We start from the raw sequence: 19,899 nt of genomic DNA on the forward strand, positions 1-19,899 counted from the left end.
GAGGAGAGAGACAACATGCACCAGGAACATCTAAGGGGAACATCTATCTGAAGGAACACCTGTGCAGCCCCCGAGAGAGCCGGCCGGCAGTGTGCCGCTCCCCCACGGAAGTGGGGAAAGTGGCTAGGGGGAACCGCCCTTCCACGGAGGTGGAAGGGTCGGTAGCCAACCCGGGAAGAACCAGCAGCAAACCCGGGGAGGGCCGAGCAGACAAAAGAACAGCGCAGGGTCCTGTGTCGTTCCTCCACGAAGAGGGGGAGAGACACTTTTGTTTTTAAATTGTATTCCTCTGATTACTAATGAATTTGCCTACCCATTTGCTTTTTGTTAAGACTTTGAATTTTATTAGCTAGAAATTAATCCAAATTTCTTTTTTCTTGTATTTAAAATTTGGAAGCTTGTGTTTTTTTTTTCCCTATGACTGAGTTCTTTGTGCATGCTGCATAATAGTTTCCTTTTGGTTTATGACATGGAAAAATATATCTCTGTGACTTTTTTTTTTTGTTAACTTTATCCACAAGTATCCTTAATTTTGAAGTGATTAAAAGAGATTAAATCTATTAATTGGTGCTTTTGGAATTATGTTTCAGGAGTTCTTATCTAACTGTAGGGCACATTGTCTTCTGCCTTTATAGTTTTTCTTAATTTATTTCCTTAATATGAATGTATGTGGCTTCCGACTTGCATGTGCCAAGAGGTGTAGATTTTTATCATAATGAGTTTTTCTGTCATCATGGGCTGAACAGTTTGATTTTCAGTGACATATTTATTATATATTAACTTCTGAGATATTAATATCAATCATGGGAATTCTGGTCTATAGGTCAGTTGGTCACTTTTTGTATTCCTTTCAAACTTTTTAATACAGTAACCTTGTAGTTCTGAGTAGCTATTAGACAAAGTGTTCAACTCCTTTACTTGTCATGTTGCCGTATAGAATTATAATTAAAGATTTTTTGAAGAGGATTTATTTATTGGAAAGGCAGAGCAATAGAGACAGGGACAGAGAGAGGGAAAGGGAGAGAGAGAGATATTGATATTGAGATCGAGATCTTAAATACACTGGTTCACTATCCAAATGGCTTCAACAGCCAGGGCTGTGCCAGGCCACAGACAGGAGCCCAGAGCTCCATCTGGGTGTCTCACATAGGTGGCAAGGATGTATGTACTTGATCACTTCCCACTGCCTTCCTACACTTATTAGCAGGAGGCTGGTTCAAAACTGAAGCAGCAGGGACTTGAACCTGGTGCTCCAGTATGGTGCCAACTTCGCAAGTGGCAGTTTAACTGCATTGCAGTGTAAACCCCTTGTTTTTAAGCAAATAAATATAGATTATCTGTCAAACCACATACCAGTATTTCATAGGTAAGTCAATGAAAATAGTAGTATTAGGAAATGATATGTCTGTTGCATTATGGAACAGAGCTTAAAAACTGACTAGAAATGAGCATTAGAGTAGAAGAACTCTTAACTTTTGGGCTCCAGGGCTTAAAAGCCGTGTGATTAGAAAATATTAGCTTCTAGAAATGTTATAATTGAAAACCATAATAAATGAATTTAAAAGTTAATGAGTGTGTTGCATAGTTAGTAGAAGTAACTAAATTGAGAACTTTAGTTTATAGAAGAGTTCTATTAGTGAACTATATATAAATATGAAATTTTTTTGTAGAATTTGGAGGCACATGTTGATAAACATGGAAATCAAATAAGGCCAATATATATCTATTCAGAATTCTGGAAGGACAAATTTATATTGTCTATATAAATCAGTAATAATAATTATGTTCAATTTCTAGAGTAAAAACAAAGCAATAAATTTCTAAATATTTGCATAACAATAGCTGCAAACTGGAAGGAAGTGAATAGAATTATTTTAGAAGGATCTTGAGTTGGGATTAGGGTAAAGACACTAATTACTTTTAGACTTTGTTAAGTATTAAAACTTAAAGATAATCACTACAAAAGGAAATTTGGTTGTTTATATTTTAAAGTTTGAAAAGGAAAAAAACGGGATAGCAAAGCTTAAATTTAAGTCCTGAAATTTAGATAAAAAATGCATTTCTTGTTTTTTCAAGATTTATTTTATTTATTTGAAATGCAGAGTTATGGAGAGAGACAGAGAGAGAGAAGTATATATATATGTATATATATGTATGTATATGTGTGTGTGTATATATATATATATATATATATATAGAGAGAGAGAGAGAGAGAGAGAGGGAGAGAGAAAGAGGGAGAGAGATCTTCCATGCACTGATTCACACCCAAATGGCACAGTGGCTGAGGATTGGGCCAGGCCGAAGCTAAGAGCTAGGAGCTTCATCTGGGTCTCCTTCTTGGGCAACAGGGGACCAAGCACTTGGGCCATCTTCTGCTGCTTTTCCAGGCACATTAGCAGTGAGCTGGATCAGTAGAGTAGCTGGGACACTAATCAGTGCCCATATGGGATGCCAGCATTGCAGGTATTGGCTTAATCCAATACATCACAATGTGAGCCTCAAGGTACATATCTTAACCAGACAAATGGAGGTATCAAAAATCCACAATAGGGGCCCACATGTGGCATAGTGGAGTAACCCTACGTCTACAGCTATGGAATTCCATGTGAGTGCCGATTTGTTTCCCAGCTACTCCTCTTCTGATCCAGCTCTCTGTTATGGCCTGGGAAAGCAAAAGAGAGCCCAGATGCTTGGGTCCCTGAACACACATGGGAAACCCAGAGGAAGCTCCTGGCTTCTGGCTTTGGATAGGCCCAGCTGCTGCCATCTGGGGAGTGATCTAGCAGATGGAAGACCTTTTTCTCTGTCTCTCCCTCTCTCTGTCTATAACTCAACCTCTCAAATAAATAATTAAATTAAAAAATAACTACAGTAACATTCAACTCATTAATTGAAATAATGAGTCAAGAATGGGAAAACTGACTACAGTCACTGCTTCTATTTGTTATTTTCTTGACATTTCAACTTAGGCATTTGAGAAAGAAATAATATAAAATTCAAAATGATTAGAAAGGAATTATAAAACTATAATTACTTTTGTACATAATAAACCCAAAATTTTATACAGGCAAATAATTAGAAATAATTCAAGTTAATAAAGTTCTTAAAGGTAAGATTAATATCTAAATATAGTAAGAGCTTAAAAATCAATTAAAGATGCAACATTTGGCATTATGAAATATGTCGAACAAATGAAACAAAAGATGGGCAAACATTTATAGAAAATTTAAAATATTTATGAAAGATAGAGATAAAGATAGAGAAAGATGATTATTTGTATGTGTGCATTTAGGTACACAAAAATTCCCACATAACTATATAGCATCTTCATGATTAATGATATCCAAAACATTAAAGTTCTAATTCTAATCTAGAGATTAATATGATATGTGGATTAATCTAAATACTTACTCTATTCCTCATGAAATTTTCTGAACTAAAGCTGGAATATTATGGAAGATTAAATTCCGAGAACAGAGAAGACATTCGTGAAGAAGCACGTGGTGTGAGCTGCTCCGCCAGATGTCAATGTCCACACAGAACTATATTAAGACAGTGTTGAAGTGACATGGGGATAAACAGATAGACAAATGGAAGAAAAGAGAGTCGACTAAAAGATCTGCACACACATGAAAATGACATAGGGCCATGATAATTCTTCAGATCACTGGGAAAAATGAAATATTATAAATGGATGCTGGGGTTATTTACAATCCACTTGGAAGAAAAAGATTGTATCCCTATTGGAAAAGAAATTAAACTGGGTTAAAAGCAGATAATATTTTAGAGCCAAGTCAGTACATGTTTTCCTAGAGGACCATACAGAAAATATTTTTGGAACTATGGGCTCTGTCACAACAATGAACTATGTCATTTAATGTGAAAACAACATATAGGTTAAAAGAATGGATGTTAATGTTTATTGCAGATAAATTCACAATAGCTAAGACCTGGAACCAACCCAAATGCCCATCAACAGTAGACTGGATAAAGAAATTATGGGACATGTACTCTATAGAATACTATACAGCAGTCAAAAACAATGAAACCCAGTCATTTGCAACAAGATGGAGGAATTTGGAAAACATCATGCTGAGTGAATTAAGCCAATCCCAAAGGGACAAATATCATATGTTCTCCCTGATTGGCGACAACTAACTGAGCACCAAAGGGGAAACTTGTTGAAATGAAATGGACACTATGAGAAACAGTGACTTGATCAGCTCTTGTCCTGACGGTTGATGTACAATGTAATACTTTATCCATTTTAGTATTTTTTTTGTTCTAGTACCATTGGTTGAACTCTGTAATTAACACACAATTATTCTTAGGTGTTTAAATTTTAACTGAAAAGTGATCCCTGTTAGGAATTTGGAAAACATTATGCTGAGTGAAATAAGCCAATCCCAAAGGGACAAATACCACTTGTTTTCCTTGATAGGTGACAACTAACTGAGCACCAAAAAGGAAACCTGTTAAAATGAAATGAACACTATGAGAAATGGTGACTTGATCAGCCCTTACCCTGACTGTTGATGAGCAACTTGATATGTTATCCCTCTTAGTATTTTTTTTGTTAGTTCTACTTAATACTTTTGGTTGAATACTGTAATCAATACACAATTCTTCTTAAGTGCTGGAACTTAACTGAAAAGTGATCGCTGTTAAATATAAGAGTGGGAATAAGAGAGGGAAGAGATGTGCAATTCGGGACATGCTCAAGCTGACTTACCTCAAACGGTAGAGTTAGAAATATACCAGGGGATTCCAATTCAGTCCCATCGAGGTGGCATGTACCAATGCCATCTCACTAGTCCCAGTGATCAATTTCTGTTCACAATTGATCATAATGATAGGACTAAGAGCCAAAGGGATCACATAAACAAGACTAGTGTCTGCAAATACTAGCTGATAGAATCAAAAAGGGAGAGAATGATCCAACATGGGAAGTGAGATACACAGCAGACCCATAGAATGGCAGATGTGCTAAATAGCACTCTGGCCTCAGAATCAGCCCTTAAGGCATCCGGATCCGGCTGAAAAGCCCATGAGAGTTTTTCAGGCATGGAAAGCCAAGACACTCTGGGGGAAAAAAAAACACCTAAATGAAAGATCTCCGCGAGTGAGATCCCAGTGGAAAGAACAGGTCATCAAAGAAGGAGGTACCTTTCTCTGAAGGGAGGAGAGAACTTCCACTTTGACCATGGCCTTGTCTAAAAATTATCAGAGTCAGTGAACTCAGGGGGCTTCCATAGCCTTGGCAACTCATGACAAGAGCCTAGGGTGATTACTGATGCCATAAACAAGAGTGCCAATTTGTAAAGTCAACAACAGGAGTCACTGTGCACTTACTCCTCATGTAGGATCTCTGTCCTTAGTGTGCTGTACATTGAGATTTAATGCTATAGCTAGTACTCAAACAGTATTTTTCACTTTATGTTTCTGTGTAGGAGCAAACTGTTGAAATCTTTACTTAATGTATGCTAAACTGATCTTCTGTATATAAAGAGAAATGAAAATGAATCTTGATGTGAATGGAAGGGGAGAGGAAGTGGGAAAGGGGAGGGTTGCGGGTGGGAGGGACGTTATGGGGGGGAAGCCATTGTAATCCATAAGCTGTAGTTTGAAATTTATATTCATTAAATAAAAGTTTTAAAAAATTCTATCACTTCCTTAATATTAAAAAACTCCGATGTCCATAAAAAACAAAAGAATGGATGTGTCTCCGTTTTGATAGGCTGTGTTTACAAGCCTGCAAGCTTACTGACTCCTAGTATAGAAGGTCAAACAAGAGGATATGTTCAATCTCAAGATAAATATGTAAAGCAAGAAAAAAAAGTTGAAATCTTTACTTAATGTATGCTAAACTGATCTTCTGTATATAAAGAAATCGAAAATGAATCATGATTGAATGGAAGGGGAGAGGGAGTAGGAAAGGGGAGGGTTGCGGGTGGGAGGGACGTTATGGGGGGAAGCCATTGTAATCCATATTCTGTACTTTAGAAATTTATATTCATTAAATAAAAGTTAAAAAAATATTTCTGTGCACACACATAGACCTACAAAAAAAAGAAAAGAAAAAAAGTGAACAGTTGAGATAAAACATTCATAAATTTGCCCAAAAAAAGGAAAACTTTGTTTATTGAAAGACTACATGATTCACTTTTCATATGTTATGTATGTCCAGAAATTTATTTATTTCAGATTTTTCAAATTGCTTTTTATCATAGTCTCTAAAGATTGCTTGTACTTCTGTGATATCACATCTCCGTTTTCATCTCTACTTTTATTTCTTTGGCTCTTCTCTCTTTTTTCTTGAATAGTCTAGCTAAGGATTTGTCAATTTTTCAAGAACTACAATTTGTTTCATTGATTTTTATATTGATTTTTAAACCTCGATTTTATTTTTTTCTATTCTGATTGTTATTATTTCTTCTACTAATTTTGAATTTGGTTATCTGATTTTTCCCCATTTTTTGTATGTAGGTCCTTATTGCTATACATTTCCCTCTCAATATTACTTCTATCAATGGGTGAGTGAATAAGGAAAATAGTCTTTATTATTATTCAAACATATTATTTATGGTTGAATATGATTCATGGTTAAATTCATTATTTATGGTTGAATACTATTCAACCATAAAAAGATTGATAAGCTATCATTTGCAGCAAAATGGATGGAACTGGGTGGGGAGCACTATGTTAAGTAAATCAGAAACAGAAAGACAAGTATCACGTATTTTCTCTTGTATGAGGAAGTGTAAACATTCATGGATGTGGATGTAGAATAGTGATTAGTGGAGACTGGGAAGGATGGGAAGAGATTTGAAACACAGAAACAGAAGTAAGGATTGGTATTCAAAATATAAAAAGAAATCCTATTATTAAAAAGAAAAGTCAAACAAATAACCCTGTAGAAAAATGAACAGAAGATATGGACAGGTATTTTTCAGAAGGGGAAAAACAATGGACATTAATGCTATAAAGTGAAATTAACTTCATTATGGTAATATAATGTAAAATTACAGTTCACTTACTCTTGTTCTATTGATAAATATACAAAATCTGACCGCCTGTACTGATGACAAATATGTGAACCAGGGGAAACTCTTGAATGATGCTGGTGAGAATTTACTCAAGCCACAATCAGTTTGATACACAAATTAGTACTCTCTGCAAATTTGAATACATACATGTTGCATTACTCAGAAATTCTATTCCATTATGTATTATATATGATAAAGAAATTCCTATTTATGTGTCTAAAATATGTATAGTAATATTTGCATCAGCATCATAATAGCAACGCTTTGGCAATAACACCATGTCCTTAGGAAAATGCATGAGTAAATTACAGAATATGTATAGTGGAACTTCTACTCAGCAGTGGAGATGAACTACACCAGTGTGCACTGACACGAGTGGACTTTCAAAAGTAAAATTGAGTGATAAAAGCAAGACATGCAAGAATACATATATAGTCAATTTTTTAAATCTCAAAAACAGCTAAAAATATACAAAAAGTAAAAGCAAGACTTTGATTAAAAATTAAATCTAAGGTTAGTTGGTTCTGAAGGTGCAGAATGAGCAAAGACAAGGATAGTGAATGTTACTGATCATATTTGGTTTTCTTAATTGGTGGTGATTTGTGATTTATAAATTTATTTTCAAACATGCATATATCATATACATTCTTTTTTTTTAAAGATTTATTTGAAAAGCAGGGTTAAAGAGAGGCAGAGGCAGAGAGAGAGAGAGAAAGAGATCTTTCATCCACTGATTCATTCCCCAAATGGCCACAATGTCCAGAGCTGCACTGTTCCAACGCCAGGAGCCAGTAGCTTCCTCCAGGTCTCCCATGTGGGTGCAGGGGCCCAAGGACCTGGGCCATCTTCTGCTTTCCCAGGCCATAACAGAGAGCTGGTTTGCAAGTGAAGCAGCGGGACCGGAACTGGCACCCGTATAGGATGCCAATACTGCAGATGGTGGCCTCACCAGCTACACCACAGCATGGGCCCCTATACATTCCTTTTGCATATCAAATGCTCCATAATAAAACAAAATGCAAGGAAAATATTTTCTGTCTATTCAATTGACAAAATTGTCAACATTGCTATTTTTCCAGTATTCAAAAATAATTGCTTCCCTCTTTAAAATCACTTCCCATCTTCTGTCTTCCATCTTTCCTTTTTCTTCGTTGTGCCTTATTGATTCAAGTTGTATAGTTGCATATTGTATTAGTTTAATTTTTAAGCTGTGTTCTCCACTTGATGTTTAGGTCCGTGTGACCATTATTTCCCATTCAAATACCTTCATTCCATTTTCTGAATTTCTTGCCTTTGCACAATGATTTCAGAAGCAAAAGACTACATGCTGTTGCCTCCACTACTTTAAATTAGTTTTGGGCAATGGGAGTACCTGGTGTGCGCTAATGCGTGGGAGGAAAGAAAGACTGGGGTAGCTCTTCTCTCAGTTTCTCTTGTGTCTCAGGTAAGTTGCAGGCAACTCTTCTATGTCTCAAGTCTCACAGGTCTCTGTAACATTGTGTTTTCCCAACCTCCTCTGCATTAAGTGTTGTAGTAGCTTCTCATTGTTGCTGGTCTTGGGGTGCATCTACCTCCTTTGTTTATTTTCTAAACATTTCCTGATGTACCTATGTTGCCGTTTTTTAAAAACATTTAATAAAATGTACCATCCATGGTAAATATTTATTGATGCCAGAATCTTGTTACATACTTGATTTGTCTCATTCACTGCTGTTTCCTTAACATTTAGAGTAATACTTAACACAGTAGGAATAGTACAAAATAAAAAAGGAACAACTAGAAAACTCTCGGTCACTATATGCTGGATAGATTCATGGTATCATCAAATTTGCAGGAACTTTGAGGGGGCATGCAATCTGTCTTTTTTCTTGTACGGATGTGGAAATGGGAGCTTGAGAAGCCATATGTATCACGGAGGAAATCTAGGTCTGTGTCCTCTGCTCTGAGTTGCAATAGGTGGTTTTTGAGTATAACTCACCACAGAAAACTACTGATTTCATCCCTACAACAGCAACTGACTAGGCCAAGTCAAAGTCAGGAAATTGGCTCAAGAATGACTTAGTAAAAGCCCAAGAGATAGTGGGGCATAAGAACTTTGCCAAAACAAATGTTGATGACTGAGTAGCACATCTGACTGCGCTCTTTGTAGAGTTTAAATGCAGAATGCAGGGAAAGCCTTCCAGCTAGAAAGGAAGGCTGCTGGTATACCAGGCGCAGGAGTCGTGAGCTGGAACTGTAAGATAGTAGTGGTCATGAGAGGCTAGAAATATGTAGAGGCCGTTGAGTACATTTGCGTTCAAAGTAGAGATGCCATGACTACACAGAAATGTTTAGAGACATTCAGCAGGTGGAGATAGAGAAGGGAGCTGAGTTGCCACACTGGCAAGGGATTGTCTAGCTGTGGAGCGAAAGGTTAATGTTGGTAGTAAAGCCACGGTGGATCCTAAACCATCTTCCCAGTCCCAAGCTTCATTCTTCTGTGACATCCAGACTGTCTCACTGTATACGGTGTTAGCAAGGATTCCCTTTGCTCCTTTATTCCATTATATATTTTTCACTACAAATTCTCTTTCCATGAGGTGCTAGCAAATATAAAAAGTCAATGTAAAACAAAAGCCTGCTCACTTGCAGTCCGTTTGTCTTTCATCCATATCTCTGACAATGTTAATCAAATTTTAATCTTCTATGTGATTAGAGAATCTTCCTATTCCAACTTAAAATTTAAAAACATTCTTTGACAGTTTTACCCAATAATGACTGCTGTGCAGTTTTTCTTCTTTCCTTCACAATACAGGTATAAGTTTTGATGAACATTAACTACAACCAGACAGTGATCATAAGGATAAGATAAAGTTTCTTCAAAATGTCCATGGAAAACGTGCATAATGAAAAAACTACATGGGTGTGAAACTTTTTTGCAGCATGTAGACTTGTATTTTAATTCCATTTTCCATGAACTTTTTGTTTTTACAAATGCTAAATTATAAGGTAATAATTAGAAAAATGAAAATATCTGGGGATGGCAATGAGGGGGATGACCTAAAAGATAAGTAATTTCATTTTCCCTAAAGTTTCTTCCCTATTGGCTGGGATCCTAAGCAGAACTTCCCTGAGGACAGAATCTCAGGAGGGGAATCAACCTGACCGGAAAGAAGACAGAGCTCTATGAGAAAGGACAGCAGGAGTATGAGGAGAGCAGTCTGGCCCAGACACATGGGTTCCTCTGAACAGATTCATCAAGGGGTGTTTAGTATGAAAGAAATGTAGGGGGTGCCACTTATCTTGATTGTCCCAAAGCACTTGACAGAGTATTTTTCTGAAGATTCACAAAAAGTGAACTTAAATTGCCTTGAAAATTGGTCGATGAGTCCAAAATAAAAGCAAATTCATCCAGTCCTAGAAAAATACCTGAAAATGACAAAGCAATTGATGATTTGTTTTAGTCTTGTAACATTTTCAAAAGTTACCTGAAAGCAGATTTTTAAAAAAATATATGCAGTGACTTAAACTTACTGCAAGTTCAGTTTTGTGCCGTGAGTACAGTGGCCATATATTCTGAGGCCAAATGAGGGAGGAAATTATGTTGCTTGCAGGTGCAGGAAAATGCTGTTTGAAAGATGACTTACTGGAACTTCCTGTATGTTCTCTATTGAAGACAGGAATTCTATAACAAACTTTTAAATCCAGATAACTCTGGAAAATACAAGACACACATTGTCAAGGAATGAGAGATGCACTTCCCGCTAACAAGGAGCTTAGAATCTAGTAAGAGTTTAGACCTGCTTACACACACCGTAAACATTATGTAACAAGATCAGAGACCTAGAGATGATATAATGTATTAATATCAGTTCTGGCTTCTTTGATTCCTTTTTTCCTACACTACAATAATTTCTTCTTCTGAAACCCTGCGAAGTTTTAAAATATTGAGTGGTGTCATGTCGTTAACCTTAAACTTCTAGGGCCTTTCCTTGCACTTTAAAAATAAGGAATCTTGCTAATCATTGTTCTTTCTACCTGTTCTGCCCTATCACTTAAGGTCTGGCACATTATAGGAACTCAATTTCTGCTGAGAAAAAAAATTAAAGGAATGAGTGAATGATGGATGAATATGAACACAGTATAAAAATATTGCAGAATCTAGTATGTAAGTAGGAAACCTGAACTTTTTTCTTTCTTTAAACTGGAATACTTCTTGCTAACATTATTTGTAGGGAAATAGTGACAGTTCTTATCAATACAATGATTAATTTTGCTGGCATGCAGCATAGGATTTAAAAAATCATGTTGGGGTGGGCATTTAACCTAGTCATTAGCATGCTGGTTGAGATGCCTTCATTGCACATTAGAGTACCTGGCTTTGATATTCAGTTCAGGCTCCTGACTACCTTCTTGCTAAGGCATACCCTGTGAGACAGCAGCTAAAGGCTCAAGTGGTTGGTTACTGCTACTCATATGGGAGACCTAGAATGGATTTCTGGCTTCCAGCTTCAACTCAGGCCCAGTACTGTGGGCATCTGGGGAATGAACCAGAAGATGAGATTTCTTTCTGTATTTGTCTCTATCTTTCTCTCTGTCTCTGTCTCTCTCACTCTCTCTCTCTCCCACACTCAAATAGATTTTAAAAATTTAAAAATTATATTGTATTTATGGTATATTTAGTGCTTAGATTTTGTTCATCAAAACAAAGAACAGATTTATTTTCACTGCATTGTAACCTTCAGGGACAATCCATAAGATTATAAAAGTTGTGATCTGCACTTCAGGCAATGCCTGTATCTATGGACTCAGAACTTTCCCATATGAAATATATTAGTTTTAACAGTGTTAAAAAATAGGAACTTAACTTCATATATATATATATATATATATATATATATATTGTCTACAGTGTCTACTATTATACCTGAGACAGTTGGAAATACTTACTGAAATTCTAAAATAATTATGTTCTTATCATATGCTCTTATTTTGAAATAATTCTAGGTCACAAACTAATATTTTAATAATAATTAGCTTATCTAAAATGTAAAATCAGAATTATAAAAATGATTCCTATATTTCTTAAAATTTTTATTTTAACTTAAGATATATCATGTGCATTTATTGTTTAATCTTTTGAGCTGGAATTCTGATGTATTCTTTGGTCCAGGTCCACTTATGAGTTCTAATTTCTAATTTTTCCTTATTAAAGTAACCACAGCAAAGCAGTATGGCTTTATATAATTGTATTCTTGAATGAGAGTGAAAAATCAAAGATACTTCTAACAAAATATGAGTTCAGAATCCTTTTAGATTTATCTTCCTCCTGTTAACTTATTATATATCTTTTCTGTCCACAACTAAGTTGACAGTGAATTTTTAACTTAATCTCTTATTTTTTAATCTTTCAAAACTGTTCGATTCCTCTTAATGGAAACAATAATTCTACTTTGTTCATTAAATAGTAACAAGTTACACAACTAAATTTAACACAGTATAATCACCATAAATTTTAAAAATCTAATTATTACTAAGATTGCCTCTTAGTAAGTAAGTAACTCAACAGTTGGAACAAGATGTCAACATTGTGGAAGACAACATTAGCTGTGAACTTTTATCTTGCAACAGTAGTCTGTTACATAGCACTGAGGTGGGAGGACTGTGTGATCTAGAGCTGTAATTATACGGCTAAAAATAATATCAAATAAAGAACATAGTCTGGAAGAGTAAATACAATATATCCTGAAGTTCCTCCAGTATTTAGGCTATGAAGAGCTGGACCCTCTGGGTCACATGCTGATATTTAACCAATTGAGGGTAGGACTATGACTTTAAGGTAAAGGAGAGCAGCCATTATGTTTGTGAATCAATATCCTTTGTACATGATTCATTTAAGATAGAGGTCACTTTAAAAAGTGCTGACTACAGATGATTTTCTGGAACAAGTAGAAGTGTGAAACTCAAATATACTTGTGAAATTCCCAGTCATTTACACATTGATGCTAATGGTGTCAGTGAAAATAACTTTTGCATAGCATGTTTCAAAGGGTTTTTAGGAACATTATCTCATTTGAGCTTCACACCTTTGTGATCTCAGTACTGGAGGCATAACCATTACCCTAGTTTCAAATATGAAGGATCTGAGATCTCAGGAGATGCAGAATTTTCTACAGTTTTTAAAATATTAATATACAACTATAATTCAAGTCACATCTCTTCAATTTTTATTTATACAAGGTGAACAAATTTCATGTATTTCATGTATATGGATTTAGGAATATAGTGATACTTTCAACACTACCCTCCCTCCCATCCACGCTCCCACCATTCCTCCTCTTTCCTTTCTTATTCTTTGTACAATAAAGTGGCCTGAGCAGAAAGGCTCAACAGGAGATAAAGCAATACCATATAATTTTTTACCTTAATCCAATACTACGTATTTCCTATACTAAAATGCATTTATATTGTACAGATTTGTCTTCCCTACCAGAGCGAACAGCCAGAAATCAGAAATAATCTGCTGCTTGAGTAGCAGCCCTCTTCATCTAGTGTGTGTCTGGTGACATTAATTTGGGCTGAATTCTAAAAGATGATGCTGTACCTATTTTGTTGGAATGGGAATGCATTCTAAAAGCACACTGTATTATCTCTAGACAAAATTTGGCCTTTTTTAAGAACCAAAAAAAAGAAAAAAATAGAGATTTGAAGAAGGAGATTTCAAGAAAAACTGAGAATATGGTAATTTCATGTTGTGAAAATTTTCACACTTTTAATTCTTATGTTTAGTTGTTTTTTTAACTATATTTAATGAATATAATTTCCAAAGTACAGCTTATGGATTACAATGGCTTCCCCCCCATAACTTCCCTCATACCACCCGCTCTCTCTCCCATTCCATTCACATCAAGATTTATTTTCAATTATCTTTATATACAGAAGATCAATTTAGTACATATTAAGTAACGATTTTTGCACCTACACAGAAAAACAAAGTGAAAAATACTGTTTGAATACCAGCTATAGCATTAAATCACAATGTACAGCACATTAAGGACAGAGATCCTACATGAGGAGTAAGTACACAGTGACTCCTGTTGTTGACTTAACAAATTGACACACTTGTTTATGGCATCAGTAATCACCCTAGGCTCTTGTCATGAGTTGCCAAGGCTATGGAAGCCTTTTGAGTTCTTCGACTTTGATCTTATTAGGACAAGGTCATAGTCAAAGTGGAAGTTCTCTCCTCCCTTCAGAGAAAGGTACCTCCTTCTTCGATGGCCTGTTCTTTCCACTGGGATCTCACTCGTGGAGATGTTTCATTTAGGACCCCCCTTTTTTCCCAGAGTGTCTTGGCTTTCCATGCCTAAAATACTCTCATGGTCTACTCAGCCAGATCCTAATGACTTAAGGGCTGATTCTGAGGCCAGGGTGCTATTTAGGACATCTGCCATTCTATGAGTCTGCTGTGTATCTCACTTCCCATGTTGGATCATTCTCTCCCTTTTTGATTCTATCAGCTAGTATTTGCAGACACTAGTCTTGTTTATGTGATCCCTTTGACTCTTAGTCCTATCATTATGATCAATTTTGAATAGAAATTGATCACTGGGACTAGTGAGATGGCATTGGTACATGCCACCTTGATGGGATTGATTTGGAATCCTCTGGTATGTTTCTAACTCTACCATTTGGGGCAAGTCCAATTGAGCATGTCCCAAATTGTACATCTCTTCCTTCTCTTATTCCCACTCTTGTATTTAACAGGGATCACTTTTCAGTTAAAATTTAAACACCTAAGAATAATTGTGTATTAGTTACAGAATTAAACCAATAGTATTAAGTAGAACAAACAGAAAAAAAATACTAAAAGGGATAAAGTATTAAGTTGTTCATCAACAGTCAGGGCAAGGGCTGATCAAGTCACCATTTCTCATAGTGTCCATTTCATTTCAACAGGTTTTCTTTTTGGTGCTTGGTTAGTTGTCACCGATCAGGGAGAAATATGATTTTGTCCTTTGGGACTGGCTTAACTCAGCATGATGTTTTCCAGATTCTTCCATTTTGTTACAAATGACCTGATTTCATTGGTTTTGACTGCTGTATAGTATTCTATAGAGTACATGTCCCATAATTTCTTTATCCAGTCTACTGTTGATGGGCATTTAGGTTGATTCCAAGTCTTAGCTATTGTGAATTGAGCTATAATAAACATTAATGTGCAGACAGCTTTTTTGCTTGCCAATTTAATTTCCTTTGGATGAATTCCAAGGAGTGGGATGGCTAGGTTGTATGGTAGGGCTATATTCAGGTTTCTGAGGAATCTCCAGACTGACTTCCATAGTGGCTTAACCAGTTTGCATTCCCACCAACAGTGGATTAGTGTCCCTTTTTCCCCACATCCTCACCAGCATCTATTGTTGGTAGATTTCTGAATGTGAGCCATTCTAACCAGGGTGAGGTGAAACCTCATTGTGGTTTTGATTTGCATTTCGCTGATTGCTAGTGATCCTGAACATTTTTTCATGTGTCTGTTGACCATTTGGATTTCCTCTTTTGAAAAATGTCTATTGAGGTCCTTGGCCCATCTCTTAAGTGGGTTGTTTGTTTTGCTGTTGTGGAGTTTCTTGATCTCATTGTAGATTCTGGTTATCAACCCTTTATCTGTGGCAAAGTTTGCAAATATTTTTTCCCATTCTGTCAGTTGCCTCTTTACTTTCCTGACATTTCTTTTGCCATACAGAAAGATTGCAATTTGATGCAATCCCAATTGTTAATTTTGGCTTTTATTGCCTGTGCCTCCGGGGTCTTTTCCAAGATGTCTTTGCCAGTGCTGATATCTTGAAGGGTTTCTCCAATGTTCTCTAATAATTTGATGGTGTCAGGTCATAGATTTAGGTCTTTAATCCATGTTGAGTGGATTTTTGTGTAAGGTGTAAGGTATGGTTCTTGCTTCATGCTTCTGCACGTGGAAATCCAATTTTCTCAGCACCATTTATTGAATAGACTGTCCTTGCTCCAGGAATTGGTTTTGGATACTTGATCAAATATAGGTTGTCTGTAGATGTTTGGGTTGATTTCTGGTGTTTCTATTCTGTTCCATTGGTCTATCCATCTGTTGCTGTACCAGTACCATGCTGCTTTGATTACAACAGCCCTGAAGTATGTCCTGAAGTCTGGTATTGTGATGCCTACAGCTTTGTTTTTGTTGTACAAAATTGTTGTAGCTATTCGAGTTCTCTTGCATCTCCATATGAATTTCAGCATTATTTTTTTCTAGATCTGAGAAGAATGTCTTTGGTATTTTGATTGGTATTGCATTGAATGTATAAATTGCTTTTGGGAGAATGGACATTGTGATGATGTTGATTTTTCCAATCTATGAGCATGGAAGATTTTTCCATCTTTTGGTATCCTCTTCTATTTCTTTCTTTAAGATTTTGTAACTCTCATTGCAGATATCTTTAATATCCTTGGTTCAGTTGATTCCAAGGTATTTGATTGTTTTTGTAGCTATTGTGAATGAGATTGATCTTAGCAGTTCTTCCTCAGCCGTGGCATTGCCTGTGTATACAAAGGCTGTTGATTTTTGTGCATTGATTTTATATCCTGCTACTTTGCCAAACTCTTCTATGAGTTCCAATAGTCTCTTCGTAGAATTCTTTGGATCCCATAAATAAAGAATTATATTGTCTGCAGAGGGATAGTTTGACTTCTTCCTTCCAAAATTTTTTAACCCTTTAATTTCTTTTTCTTACCTGATGGCTCTGGCTAAAACTTCAAGAACGATATTGAGGGCCGGCGCCATGGCTCAATAGGCTAATCCTCCACCTAGCATCGCTGGCACATTGGGTTCTAGTCCTGGTTGGGGCGCCAGATTCTGTCCCCGTTGCCCCACTTCCAGGCCAGCTCTCTGCTGTGGCCTGGGAGTGCAGTGGAGGATGGCCCAAGTCCTTGGGCCCTGCACCCCATGGGAGACCAGGAGAAGCACCGGGCTCCTGCCTTTGGATCAGCGCAGCGGCGGCCATTGGAGGGTGAACCAACGGCAAAGGAAGACCTTTTTCTCTGGCTCTCTCTCTGTGTCCACTCTGCCTGTCAAAAAAAAAAAAAAAAAAAAAAAAAAAAGAACTATATTGAATAGCAGTGGTGAGATGGGCATCCCTGTCTGGTACCTGATCTTAGTTGAAATGCTTCCAACTTTTCCCCATTCAATAGGATGTTGGCCGTGGGTTTTTCATAAATTGCTTTGATTGTATTAAGGAATATTCCCTCTATACCCAATTTGCTTAGTGTTTTCATCATGAAAGGGTGTTGTATTTTATCCAATGCTTTCTCTGCATCTATTGAGAAAATCATATGATTTTTCTTCTGCAGTTTGTTAATGTGGTATATCACATTGATTGATTTGTGAACATTAAACCATCCCTGCATACCAGGGATAAATCCCACTTGGTCTGGGTGGATGATCTTTCTGATGTGTTGTTGTATTCTATTGGCCAGAATTTTATTGAGGATTTTTCCATCTATGTTCATCAGGGATATTGGTCTGTAATTTTCTTTCAATGTTGCATCTTTCTCTGGCTTAGGGATTAAGGTATGCTGGCTTCATAGAAAGAATTTGGGAGGGTTCCATCTTTTTCAATTGTTCTGAATAGTTTGAGAAGAAATGGAATCAGTTCTTCTTTAAATGTCTGGTAGAATTCAGTAGGAATCCATCTGGTCCTGGGCTTTTCTTTGTTGGGAGGGCCTTTATTACTGTTTCAATTTCTGTCTCAGTTATGGGTCTATTTATGTTTGCTATGTCTTAATGGTACAATTTATGTAGATTGCATGATTCTAGGAATCTATCCATTTCTGATAGATTTCCCTGTTTTCTGGCATACAAGTCCTTGTTTAATTTCTTATGATTCTTTTTATTTCTGTGGTGTCTGTTGTTACATTTCCTTTTTCATCTCTGATTTTATTGATTTGTGTCTTTTCTCTTCTTATTTTAGTTAGTTGAGCCAATGGTGTGTGAATTTTATTTATTTTTTCAAAAAACCAGTTCTTCACTTGGCTGATTTTTTGTAATGTTTTTTTGGATACAATCTTGTTGATTTCTTCTCTGCTTTTAATTATTTCTCTTCTCCTACTAGATTTGGGTCTGGTTTGCTGCAGATTTTCTAGATCCTTGAGATGCATTGAAAGCTCATCTATTTGGTGCCTTTCCAATTTCTTGATGTAGGCACCTATTGCTATAAACTTTCCTCTCAACACTGCTTTTGCCGTATCCCATAAGTTTTGATATGTTGTGTTGTTATCCTCATTTACTTCCAGAAAGTTTTTGATTTCTCTTTTGATTTCTTCTATGACCCAGTGTTGTTCAGTCTCCATGTGTTTGCACACACTCTAGGGATTCCTGAATTGCTAGTTTCCAGCTTCATTCCACTGTGGTCTGAGAAGCTGCATCGTATAATTCTAAATCTTTTAAATTTGCTGAGACTTGCTTTATGGACATGTTGATGGCTATGTTTCTGTGTTTCTGTGTGTAGCACATCTTTAAGCATTTTTTGTAGGGCTGGATGAGTGGCAACAAATTCTTTGAATTTCTGTTTGCTATGAAAGGTCTTTATTTCAACTTCATTCACAAACGAGAGCTTTGCAGGATATAATATTCTGTGTTGGCAGTTTTTTTCTCTTAGTACTTGGGCTATATCTTTCCATTCCCTTCTAGCCTGTAGATTTCTGATGAGAAGTCTGCTGTGAGTCTAATTGGAGCTCCTCTGAGAGTAATCTGACGTTTCTCTCTTGCACATTTTAGGATCTTTTCTTTATGTTTCACTGTGGTGAGTTTAATTACAACGTGCCATGTTGAGGACCTCTTTTGGTCATGTTTTTTAGGGATTCTATGAGCTTCCTGTACTAGGATGTCTCTGTCCTTCTCCAAACCCGGGAAATTTTCTGCTAGTATCTCACTAAAAAGGCTCTCTAATCCTTTCTCCCTCTCCATGCCTTCAGGAACTCCTAGAACCTGAATGTTGGGTTTTTTAATAGTATCCTGTAGATTCTTGACAATATTTTTTAAATTTCTAATTTCCTTTTCTTTTCTTTGGTTTGACTGTATACTTTCCTGTGCTCTTCCTTCTAAGTCCAACATTCTCTCTTCTACTTCACCCATTCTGTTTTTAAGGCTCTCTAATGTGTTTGTCATTTGATCAATTGAATTCTTCATTTCATTATGATTTCTCGTTGCTATCACAGTTTCATGTTCTACTAGTTGCTTCATTTCATTTTGATTCCTCCTTAAAATTTCGTTTTCACGAGAGAGATTTTCTATCCTGTCCAGTAAGGATTTCTGTAGTTCAAGGACTTGTTTTTGAGAATTTCTTAATCTTATCAATTTTTTGAGATCTGCTTCTTGCATTTCTTCTATCTCATCATCTTCATAATCTTGAATTGGGGTGTCTTGTTCATTTGGGGGCATCATAGTAACTTCCTTGTTTTTGTTTCCTTGGTTTCTGTGTTTGTTCCTTGGCGTTGTGGCAATATTCTTTGGTTTCTTCGCTGTAGTGGTTTTTCTCATTACACTATGACTCTAGATTAAGTTGACTGTCTGGTTTTGATGGATCCTTAGAGGCTGAGATGGGTGTTGCCAGAGAGCTCTGTTTGGTTCCTCAGGGTTAAGGGTGTGCCAAAGGTGACTCACCCATGTTATTCTCTCTCTTTCTCTCTCTCTTTTTTTTTTTTTTTTTTTTTTTGGACTCAGAAGGGAAGTAATTCCGCACAGCTGATCGGAATTGAGGGTAGTCGATGTATGAAATTTGGGCTCTGTTGATCTTCATCTGCTCTACCCAAGGACCACACAAAGGGTCTATGCAGCCCTCAGTGTGGTCTC

At 36.5% G+C, this 19,899-nt stretch overlaps 1 long non-coding RNA gene across 2 annotated transcripts in view; it reads left to right on the top strand.

Moving 5' to 3' along the window:
• LOC127493120 (uncharacterized) overlaps positions 1–19,899 on the top strand; it is a 385,519-nt gene that overhangs the window by 291,653 nt on the left and 73,967 nt on the right. The gene's annotated exons all lie outside the window — the stretch shown is intronic.

This window comes from Oryctolagus cuniculus, chromosome 5 (assembly GCF_964237555.1).
Source record: "Oryctolagus cuniculus chromosome 5, mOryCun1.1, whole genome shotgun sequence".
Lineage (NCBI taxonomy): Eukaryota > Metazoa > Chordata > Mammalia > Lagomorpha > Leporidae > Oryctolagus > Oryctolagus cuniculus.